Source organism: Pezoporus occidentalis, unplaced genomic scaffold (genome assembly GCF_034315485.1).
Source record: "Pezoporus occidentalis ecotype Australia unplaced genomic scaffold, CSIRO_AGI_Poc_V1 ctg48, whole genome shotgun sequence".
NCBI lineage: Eukaryota > Metazoa > Chordata > Aves > Psittaciformes > Psittacidae > Pezoporus > Pezoporus occidentalis.
The window spans coordinates 8412196-8423637 of NW_026915813.1; the positions used below are offsets into that span (position 1 = coordinate 8412196).

Consider the following 11442-nt stretch of genomic DNA (forward strand, 5'->3'; position numbering starts at 1 on the left):
AATTATGATCTCCTTGCCAGTCCAAAAGCATATCTTTCCAGGAGTGGCTTTTACCCTCTGCTGGCATCTGAAATGCTATGCAGTCTTTACACTTATGCAAAGCACCAAACAGAAATAACAGAATAATCTGGACAACCATGCCAAAGACCAAAACACAGTTCATTATGTTTAGAACTAGTAATAACTGGCACTGAATAAGGCAAAAAAAATAAAAGAAATAGTGGTCATTCCTCTAGCTGGGAAATTCAGAATTGTCATGGTTTAAACCCTGTCAGCAAGTCAGCCATGCAGTCTACTCCCCCCCACCACCTCTTTCTTCCCCTCCCACCCCCCCACCCCCGCCCCTCCCTGGGCTCCCAGAGGGATGAGGAGGAGAATCGAAAGTATGTAACTCCCACAGGTGGAGATAAGAACAGTCCAGTAACTAAGGTATAACACAAATCACTACTGCTACCACCAAGAATAACAATAATGATAAGGGAAATAACATGGGAAGAGAATACAATACCACCCGCCGAAACAAGTCTGACTGAGCAGACAGTGCCTTTCTGGGTTACATCCCGGGCATGACGTGCTGCGGTATGGAATACCTCTTTGGCTAGTTTGGGTCAGGTGTCCTGTCTCTGCTTTCTCCTGGCTTCCCCTCCTCCCTGGCAGAGCATGAGACCCACAAAGTCCTTGGTCAGACTAAACATCAGTGTTATCAGCGCTGTTGCCAGGCTGAAAGTCAAAACCACATAGCTGCACCAGCTACTAAGAAGGAGAAAAAAAATGGCTGGACAAGAATATAGTTTGTTTAAATTATTCCAATATTTTTTTTAAATTCAGAATTCTGTATTTAAAAAGGTCTTAGTTGAATCTTGATTTCCTTACAGAAATGGAATTTTGTCTCAGCTATCTGTGCCTTAGCAAATGCATTTTCCTAGATTAGTGGCAAAGGAACAGATGAAACTAAGACTGGTTTCTTTCACAGTAATGTCTTCACTATTAAAAGCCTATAATGTACTCAGTGCAGTTTTCAGGTACTGTTTAATGGATTTCGGATGGTTATAATCATGTTAATTAGTTCCCACATCCCCCTTTTTTTTTTTAACAGCTTGATAGGCAAAGCTAAGGCAAACACATGGCCTTAATTTCTCTGAAATTAATTTCTCTGTCTTAAAGTTTCTGTGGCTGGCCAAAAATTATAGCCATGTGTAGTGGTTTAAACCCAGTCAGGTAACTCGTTCACTCACTCCCCTCCTTCTTTCCCTCCCCCTACTCCTGGAGGGACGGAGAGGAGAATCAAAAAGAATGCAACTCCCACGGGTTGAGATAAGAACAGTCCAGTAACTAGGGTATAACACAGATCACTACTGCTACCACCAATAATAATAATGATAAAGGAAATAACAAGGGAAGAGAATACAACACCTCAGCACCAGTCGACACATAACTCGCCCCCCCCCCAGCCCGACCAAGCACCAACCCATACCTCCTCCACCTCCTCCAACCCTGCAGTCCACCAGCCCTTCCGGGTAACTCCCAGTTACATCCTGGGCATGACGTGCTATGGTATGGAATACCTCTTTGGCTAGCTTGAGTCAGGTGTCCTGTCTCTGCTTCCTCCCAGCTTCCCCTCCTCCCTGGCAGAGCATGAGGCACACAAAGTCCTTGGCCAAACCAAACATCATTGTTATCAGCTCTGTTCCCGAGCCTAAAGTCTAAACACTGCACTGCACCAGCTACCAAGAAGGAGAAAAATGACTGCTACTGCTGAACCCAGGACACCATGGCATCTCTTCCTTCAAATGCAAGAATTATATTTCAGTAAGTGGCACTGAATAATGGCTATGTCATGTACAGTCAAATACAAAATTTTTATGCTCAAATGCAAAATACAGAATTTCACAATACAAAGGGAATTTAAAGACAAAGAATAGGATTTCAGGGAGATAACAATGATCACCTTCCAATTTAACAAATCTTTGTGTTAATCTAAGAAGCCACTTCTAATGTTTAAAATTCTTGGATATAACAACATAGAGGATTATTTTTACAGGTGTCATACAACAATTCTCAAGCAATAGTTTCCCACCTCTAAAACAATAAAACACTTATATAGGACTTATTTTCCTGATTGGTTTAAAACTGTGTATTATTGAATGTGTTATGATGTAAAATACACAGAATCAGTGTATGCAAAATTTGATCATGTAACCTGTATTAGCCACAGGCATTGCCAGGTGGATTCTTGATGCTCTGTTATTTTTCTTCCATCGTTACTAAAATTTAAAATAATTCTGTAGTGAGAAATCTAAAAATATGTTGCCCATTCAAAGGGTAGAAGATATTGCCTTTGAATTTTGAGGGTACAGAATATCTGTGTCTTAAGAATGAACACTTCCTTTAAATAGACATAAATAAATTCATCACCCATTATCAATAAATATGAAAAAATTATTTTCTTTTAACATTTGAATAGAAAGAAATAGTAACTGTATTCATACCATATTCCAAATGACTCTAAACAATGTCAATTGTTCCCCTGCTCTTTCACTTTCTCTGGTTCTAGACTTTGTAAGTATATCATCATTAGCTCTTTTGGAAAGGAAGTAGGAAAGAATAAGGGAAAGGCAGTGTGGCTTTTCTTAACTAAATTATGAAAGTTTAGAATAAACATCTCTATAATCATAGAATAGATAGGGTTGGGAAGCACCTTAAGATCATCTAGTTCCAGCCCTACTGCTATAATCTACATATATAATTGTAAACATCTGCTGATCTTCATTTGCTAATTCCTAACTAAAAATCGTTCAGGCAAAAAAATATGCAAAGCTTCAAAAAGAAGTCAGAAATAAAAAACAAAGGAGAATACAAAATCTGAACTGAGTTGTGACCTTTGATTAGACTTACAGACCTGAACTGAACTGCAAATATAATATCAGTTTATTAAAATTTTACTGTGGGTGCTTCAATATCACTGAATCAGAAAACTAAGAATATTTAGCCGCAAGAGGACACAAGACTGACATATTAAAAAGATTATGTGTACAATTATTTATATTCCACAGATGATTTATTTAGTTAGGTCTCAGTGAATACGATTTTTGAGTTACTTCTGTCAAACACAGCATTTAGAGAAGCTAATAACAATATCCAGTTAATGATTTTACTCAGAAGATAATGCTTCCTTGTTTCCTATGATATTAACTAGTACTAGGGGAAAAAAAATGATTAAAACTAAAATAAAAAAGGAATTGATAAATAATTCTTAATTCAGAATGAACACAAATTTTCCAAGCAAAAATCAAAATAAAACATCAGAATAGCATATAGAGTTGATAGAACTTACTGACATTTTGTGCCTATATATTTATATAACACATTGCTTCAATATTTCATGTTAGTTCATGATGAACATCATCCAGTTCCTACTAAATCACTGATTTATTATTTTAATGAGAATTTAAACTTAATGCCTGAAAGTAAAATGCAAATGTCATTGACATGTTTCCCCCCAAATCAGGACTTTTGGTGTTGCTTAACATTATCAGTTGTAAAGCAAAAACTTTAAAATTCAACCATGTTTTATAGTTTTCTGGGGAAAAAAAAACAAACCAAAAGAAAACAAAGCCAAACAAATAAACACCCCCCTACACCAAAAAAAACCCAAACAAATCAAAAAACCCAACCAAAAAAAAAAATAAATTAAAATTTTCTGTTAAAACTGCTTAGACATTACATGACTCAGCTTTACTTTATGGATTGGATTTTCCAATCATGCCTCCTTCTACGTGCTAAAATCATAGAACATTGGATGCAATATATCTCTGCCAAAAAAAGAACCATGAAACAAAACAGAGGTATTTAATCCATGTTAATTTAAAGAAAGGTTAAGATGTGAAATGTACTAACGAATAGTGTCTGACTTGGCCAAATTTCCTGTCCCTCAGACAGCATATTTCTGCATGTATTTTTTTTTCAGTTCTATTCAAAAATGTCTCAGTGATATTTCCTAGACACTTTAAGGATCTCAGCCTCTAAGATGTGAATATCATGCTGCTTCATTTATTGTATAAGTGAAAAAAATGAAATGGTACAGAATTACAGAAATTATTCAATATTTGGAAACCCCTCCATTCATCAGAAACTAAACAACTACAATTTATTATTTTCTTTGAAAGAAATTAATTTATTAAATTCTGTATCTGCTGTCATGGGAAGCTGAATTCTGATGGAGTAGGGGTTTTGCTGCTGAAGTACTTGAAAAAGTAGGGAGAAATCTAGGACACCAAAAAAAAAAAACAAAACATCACACAAAAAAAAACCAAACCAAACCAACAAACAAAACACCAAAACACCAATATCTTCAGTGGAAACAATTACTTATAGGAATACCTTTAAGGATGTGATAGAAGCTCTGTCAAACAAACAAACAAAAAAACCCACAACCCACAACAAACTGGAAATATATTCACTGTTTGAATCCAGTAACTGAAAACAGACAAAAGAGCAATTTGACCTTCCAAACCAAAGGCTCTCCTGGGTAACTGAAAGAGGCACATCATATATTCTTTGAGAAAACATGTGAGAAATAATTCAAAAAATTTCCTCTCTGATGCTTAGAATAATTTTAAAATATTCAATATTAATGCCACAGCTAAGCTGTGAGAAGCTAGCTAGTATTGAAAGAAATAACTAAAAAGTTAGAAATTACATACAACCTTCGTCAGAGTGGTTGCCCACCTCACAGTTCCAAGCTAATCTCCACTTGCTCTATTTCCTAAATGGCACTGTTCAAAATGCCTCATAAAAGATAATACAGATTGAGTTTCTCTCCAATATATAATAGATGTAATTATCTCTTTCTTGGATAAGATTTTTCTTTTTAATTATAGCTCAACAGTGTTTATTCCCTAATTTTGTTCCCCTACCTTTGTTTGGATGTAATCTTCAGCTGCATTTATTCAAATGAAGACTGATTATTTCATGAATCAATAAATAATTTTAAAGCTGTAGTCTTGCAATTCAGACTGGCTTGTTATGATGCTCAGAATAAAAGCATTTTTGATTGTTCTTTTGTTTTCATTACAAACCTATTTTTTTCTACTAATAACTAGTATGAATTTCTTAAACTATCATTGATTTCCTAGAAGTTATGAAATTCATGTTTATTTCAATACAAGCTATCTGGATTAAACACCTGGTGTAAAAAAAAAAACAGGAGTTGAAAGAGAATATATTGAGGGATTTTTATAAATAGTATTGGTTTCTACTATTGATGAAGGAAAGCACAAATCTGTACTTTATAAAATACCATGGTAAATGGTCAGTCATTAGTAAATTTTCTGAGCAATACAATCAAAGTTTAGTGAGGAGGAAAAAAGGTATGATATAAATGCCATGCTTGCAAGACATTATTAAGAAAAGGAACAATGACTCACTCCAGTTTATTGTAAGAAACTGACTTGCAGTTTATTAAATTCAAGAGATTGTAGATTTATGCTTTAAGTATGGAAGTTCTGAAATTCTATATCAATATAATTTTTTAGTCAAAAATAACTACACTAATAAAGTCTTCCCAGTTTCTTCATATGTAGGACAAAATTAAAATTTAAAACCTTCAGTATACATACATTTGTGTAAATAAAGTTGTTGCTTATGAGTTCTGCTTCTTTAAACCAGGTGCCAGTAGGGCAAAGATAAAACCTCTCTCTAAAGCTGACAAGGTGCAGTTAATCAAAGATGTCGAAAAGAGAGGCAGGTGTGATGGACTGATATACAGACAAAAACATACCTTAGAAAAAGGAAAAATCCAGGGTCTTCAAAATTTTATATAAAATCATATCTTACATTCATTGCGTTTGTTTCAGTTTAAAAATTTCACCAGTTTTACAGGTGGAAATGCTAGTTCTGTTGCAAAATCTCATGTAATGTGAACTGCTATAAGGAGAAACTTGCACCATACCATAGATATGCAATCAACATTTCTTCAGCCTAGAACTGCAGATAATCTACACTTCACTGAGACTCAACCTCTCAGATACGCACTTGGAATATTTGCTTGATATGCCATTCTCATGCATTAGGGTTTTGTGGGAGGACACACAAGTGCATTCAACAGAATGAAATTTAAAACTCTATTGGAAAAAGTAGATTAATTATTAGTGCCAGTTTTGACCTTGCCTGGGAACAAGCTGCAGATAAGTTCTGTTTAAAGGAGAAATCTTCATCCATTTTCTCCCCATTATTTAAAAAAAAATTTCTTGTCTGAAACAATGCTCTTTGCTTGTCAAAATCACAAAGATGTCACTGAAAAATTTATTTTGGAGAATACTACAGAAAATAACTGCCTTACAAGAATTAGATAACTGATAAAACTTATTTTAAAGGAAATTTTTATGCAATTAATCAAGAAAAGCTTGCTGTTAGAAGATATCAATGGACTAGAGAAACTGCTGTAAAATTCTGTATTTAATTTCAAGTAGTTAAACTTTATCTCAAACTTTTGTCTCAAAACGATTTCTTGACAAAACAAATAGCAAAACAATATCAAGAGCCTGAAAGAACCTCATTATATATCAGAGTAGTCCGTGTAATCTAAAGAAGCAGTTAGGTCTATGACTCTTATTTTTACATAAGGGTAAATTAAACAGAGAAATTAAAATAACAACCAATTAAAAAATTTTGTTCTGAGTTATCATTCTCATAGCTGCTGAGCACTTGCTGTTGCAGTGTAACTGCAGGTGCTTCTCACACCTGAAAAGTCTGATTAAGGAACTGACCGCAAAACACATTTAAAATCAGTATCTCTCAGTCCTGGTGGCTGTTATTAGAAAAGATTGCTGGAGCTTTTGACCACAAGTTAGTATCCATAATAGTATTCCAGGTGCTATTCTATTACTTTTAGGAACACTTCTTCCTTATCATCTTTAATTTTACATGGAATGGAAAAGTATATACAGCATATTTGTTCTAGTTCTGAAATAGCTATGGAAAAATCACAGAAGCAGAGAATCATACAATGGTTCAGGTTGGAAGGGACCCTAAGGATCATCTAGTTCCAAGCCCCCATCATAGGCAGGGACACCTTCTACAAGACCAGGTTGCTCAAAGCCCCATCCAACCCAGCCTTGAACACTTCCAGGAAACAACTTATGTGGGCTACCTGTTCCAGTGTCTCACACCTCTCACACTGAAGAATCTTTTCCTAAAATCTAATCTTAATCTACCCTCTTTTGGTTTAAAACCATTCCCCCTTCTCCTATCCCTACATGCCCTTCTAAAAAGTCCTTCTCCAGATTTCTTGCAGGCCCCCTTTAGGTACTGGAAGACTGCTCTATGCTCTAAGGTCTCCCCTAAGCCTTCTCTTCTTCAGGCTCAACAACCCCAGCTCTCTCAGCCTGTCTTCATAGGTGTCGTGGTTTAAGTGCAGTCAGTAACCCACGCAGCCTACTCACTCACTCCCCACCTTTCTTGCTCCCCTCTGCTCCTGGAGGGATGGGGAAGAGAATCAAAAGATTGTAACTCGCACAGGTTGAGATAAGAACAGTCCAGTAACTAAAATATAACACAAAACTACTACTGCTACCACCAATAATAATAATGATAAGGGAAGTAACAAGGGAAGAGAATACAACACCACCCATCGATACCCAGTCCGACCAAGCAGTGAACTAGCCCTTCTGGGTAACTCTCAGTTACATCCTGGGCATGACATGCTGTGCTATGGAATACCTCTTTGGCTAGTTTGAGTCAGGTGTCCTGTCTCTGCTTCCTCCCGGCTTCCCCTCCTCCCTGGCAGAGCATGACACTCACAAAGTCCTTGGTCAGACTAAACATCAGTATTATCAGCTCTGTTCCCAGTCAAAAACACAGCACTGCACCAGCTAGTAAGAAGGAGAAAAAATTACTGCTAAACCCAGGACAATCCGACTTACTTTCTTCTTCTCCCTACTGCCTACCACACTACACAGGAATATGGAAGATCCATTCATTACATTACAACACCATAGAGTATAACTGTCCTCATTCTACCAGCATCTGGTCCAGATTTAGATCCTTAGCCATGAGCATCCCTGCCTCAGATCTCTTTTGAATCACAACACAAATGTTTATCAATGGTACTGCTATTACTATATCACTTCCAATTACTTCTAAATACAACCCTGTCCCCATCCCTGTTCCCTACCTTAAGTACACAGCTCTCATCCAGATACCTAGACCAAGTAGTTCATGTGTCAGAGCCATGCCTGGAGTTTGGCAGGCTTGTCACAATAAGTAATTCTCACAGGTTCATTTTGGAGCTGATTTATCTGCATAAGGGAAGATAAGAAAATTTTGTATCTACTGTCCACTGGCACACTCCTTCATCCCAGTTTCACATGGGCTGTATCCTAAATTACCTTAGATATTTTCTCCATCCATAACTATTTTATTTCCAAAAGGGGAATGAAACTTTAGCATATGGCTTCAAGAAAATGCAGGCTGAATAAAGGGAAATTTCATTACTTTAAAGTTAAAATGAACCATTATGAGGATTTAGCCTATTTTGAAACACAGAAATTCAAATTTACACAATAATTCACTCATTAAGCTGATAACTTTATCATTCATCTTATTACACAGTGACAAATCAAACAAAAAATTATCCCATTTAGGGTGGTACAACACATACACACACACGCACACAAAAAGGCATTTAAACCAGCTCGTGATACCACTACCAGTCAGTGAACATACAAGTCAGAGTGTGGGAAAGGGTGTCAGTTTCTAGGCAGACTGACTAATATGTTTGATGGAAAACATTATGCTATTGTGTTTACTTAAATGGCAATAATCTAACAGGAAAGAAAATGATGGCATGGCAAGGGACTGGGAAGAGGGAAAAAAGTGGAGACATTATAGAAGAGGAAATAAGAAAACTGAGACTACTGGCATATGAGCATTGGATAGCAGGCTGCGCAAAATATTCAGGAGATTATCTAAACATTCTTCATTTTGGCAACTTCCACATTCATTCCTCCTGCCTGCAGTCCTGGATTGTATCTCCCTGTGTAGACCTCAATGTTTCATTGTAAAGGCTTAGATCCCTAAAGTATTTTATGGAAGAACCCTTTCCTGAGTGCAGTGTGCGTGTGTGCAGACCCTGCTGGATATCTTTACCCTGTCTCTGTTGGTACTACCCTCTGTGGTAGATGAACTTATACCACATCTCTGGCTGGTGGAATCTGAAAAGAAGTGAAAGAGGTGGGGGAAAGAGACATAGTCTGAACATCATGCTGCTTGTCTCTGCTTCTGCTTCTATGGAAGTCAAATCTGCCGATTTCATTGTTTGAGAGGTGATAAATACTGTGCCATTGCGAGGGTGCAATTACTCTTACTAATCATAACAACATCAATAAGTAGTAGGTTTATTTTACCAGACTATTTTTCATAAAACGATTTATAAATTATTAAGCAACTATTCCACTTTCCTCTAATTTTTGTATTTCCTTCACACATACCAATTATACTACCTTGTAAGGAAATAATGCTTGAGAATCAGAGTCATTCATCATTTTGTTTTCCAAGTTTTCTGTTTTTTTTTAATGATATCTCAGAATTCATGAAAATGTGCTTAAAGGGTCAAACAGTTCTTAACATACTTTTTCAAAAAGCACAGATATTACTTATACGACTTGGATGAAATGCTCCCCAAATGATCTTGAAATAAAGGACTTTTAATTGCAAGTTTGACATGCTCCATAGCTTAATCTGAAACATTTAGCACTTCTTTTTTTTTTTTATAATCTTCTGTAAAATGATAGATAATTTTGTGTTTCAAATCTAGCAACAGATTTATAACACTGATACGATTTCTTTAACTTCCAGAGTGTGAGTAAAACACATTTTAGGCTCTAAACCCACCTGGACATCAATTTTCCACATCTGTCTTTGGCCAGTCTTATCACCTGTTTTTCTTCTGTACATGTCAATTTAGATTTATAATATTTGTGCATCCCTTCCCTATTTTATAAGAACTTCTTTTTTTTAATTTATTTTTTCTCTTTCATAAACAGTTCTTTTTAGGCACCCATAATTTCTCTATAAAATAACTGAGAAGCAACATAGGAGGCTCTTTAGGCTTTGGGAAGTTCTTTTCAGATCTGTACACAGAATGTACATTCCATTCAATCTAAATAGCGGAGATGAACTAAAATTGACAGTCCAACACAGGTATTTTTTTTCTCTAAAAATTGTAATTAATTAGAAGAGTGAATTAAGGGTAGTTAAAGAAAATAAAAGATATGCACATTTAATTCTAGGTCAGCATGAACTTGTCTTTGTCCTAGCTATATAATATTGAATTCTGATACTGCCCATATGATCTGAATTTTTACCTTCTTGTAATGGCATAAAACTCTTTTCTTATTTAGAGTAATAATAAGTGTCCTGTCTGTTTCCTCCCGGCTTCCCCTCCTCCCTGGCAGAGCATGGCACTCACAAAGTCCTTGGTCAGACTAAACATCTGAGCAGTAACTAAAACCATCGGTGTTATCAGCGATGTTCCCAGGCTCAAAGTCAAAAACACAGCGCTGCACCAGCTACTAAGGAGGAGAAAAATGACTGCTACTGCTGAACCCAGGACACAGTATAATAAAAATAGTAAAAGATAATCTGCTATTAAAAAATAAAGCTCTGAATCTCTTACTGAGAGAAGTATGTTCCTAGAATGCATTTGTAATGTTTAGTAGGTTCATAAGTTATATTTTGTACTCAGAACAACTTTCTTTTTGGCGTGGCAGTGGTGTTGTTTTTCTCAGTTAAATCTTTTTTACTGTTAAGGAGTATAAAATATCGAACTTTCCAGAACACCCATGACACAGAAGTTAAATGAATTATAACAATAAAAAGAAATTTCATTTCTCTTTGTCAGGAAATCTTCAGCAGACACCGATGCTCTGTTAAAACTCTTATAACTGCTTTTATTTCATTAGTATGTTAATTGAAGCTTCTTTTATAAGTTTCTGTTTTTCAGGTCTGTTTTACTTTTGAGCATGATTCCTACAAATTTTATTCAAGCATGAGGTGGAAACATCGCTGACAATTTTCTTCTGTGATTTCCTGCACTTTTTAACCAGTAGATTAGAATTCCACAGTTGCTCTAATGGAAACAAATGCAGTAGTTTACAAAATCTATTTCAAATATTTGTTCAGCACTGAAATCAGGTACAATGTTTCTGAAGGAAAGCAAAGACTAGAACTGTTCTTTTATTCTTTGTATTACTTTTTCAAAGGTAGACAATCAAAAGATGCATTTTTGCTTGAAATGAAATAGGAAAAACAATCAGCAACAATGCAATAGCACACATTTTTTTTAATTCCTTAATTAAGATTAAGGAATCATCAGTAAGCTTTGTGAGCTGAGTCAAAAGTAAGACTGGTCTCTAAAATAAGGAATCCCATTGGTAGCAGTCA

The 11442-nt window shown here is 35.8% G+C and overlaps 1 long non-coding RNA gene across 1 annotated transcript in view; it reads right to left on the reverse strand.

Moving 5' to 3' along the window:
* LOC134172932 (uncharacterized) overlaps positions 1-1661 on the reverse strand; it is a 45822-nt gene extending 44161 nt beyond the window's left edge. The window contains exon 1 of the long non-coding RNA XR_009968067.1: positions 1506-1661. This is a non-coding gene — a long non-coding RNA (uncharacterized LOC134172932). The remainder of the gene's footprint in view (positions 1-1505) is intronic.
* Between the last annotated feature and the right edge of the window lie 9781 nt (positions 1662-11442).